This window comes from Orycteropus afer, unplaced genomic scaffold (assembly GCF_000298275.1).
Source record: "Orycteropus afer afer isolate SDZICR_OR568_19922 unplaced genomic scaffold, OryAfe1.0 scaffold00549, whole genome shotgun sequence".
Classification (NCBI taxonomy): Eukaryota; Metazoa; Chordata; class Mammalia; order Tubulidentata; family Orycteropodidae; genus Orycteropus; species Orycteropus afer.
Window position 1 is genome coordinate 1,391,932 of NW_006922136.1, and position 713 is coordinate 1,392,644.

Below are 713 nucleotides of genomic sequence, written 5' to 3' on the forward strand. Positions count from 1 at the left end.
AAATTGCAGGTGCTTACTTTGGAATGTTAGGGCTTGGGAAGAAAGTGCCCTGAGCAGGACCCTGGGGAATGAGGCTTTGTGCTTGAAGAATAAGGGGGAATGAGAGAAAGATGTGATGCAGACAGAAGGCCAACAGGAGGAGGACTGGAACTAGTTTTAAGTAATTGCTGTTAGAAAGCCCGTATGCTTGGCCACAATGAGGTAATGCCTCTTTGTGTTACAGTACAGTGTGTAAGACTGAAAAGTGCAAGCAGCCCTCTGGTATGGACTCACTCTGGAGTAAGAACCTAGGCCAAGGATGAGAGGAAACAAGCTGATAAAACAGCTACAGGTTGCTTCACAGAATCCCTCCCATGTCCATTATTTCATGTGCTCTGCCCAACAAAGAAATTACTTTTATTTTATGAATGAGCAAATTTGGGTTCAGAAAGCTAAGTGAGTTGCCTAAGCTTTCACAGAGATTCAGTGGCAGAGCATCCATTTTCCACTTCTTCATCTGCAGCTTTCCCCCAGACACCCCATCACCCCAAAAGTATTGCCATAAAACCCTCCACGGTTTCCCATACAGAATTGTTTTGAAAATTTCAGGATTTGGAGAGAAGTAGAGATGAAGACAAGGAAGGTAGGAGGAAGGCCACTTTCTCCAGACACCGTGTGTAAACCAACTGAATAAGAGCATTAACTGTTTCAAGCTCAACAACTGTAGTCAGAAC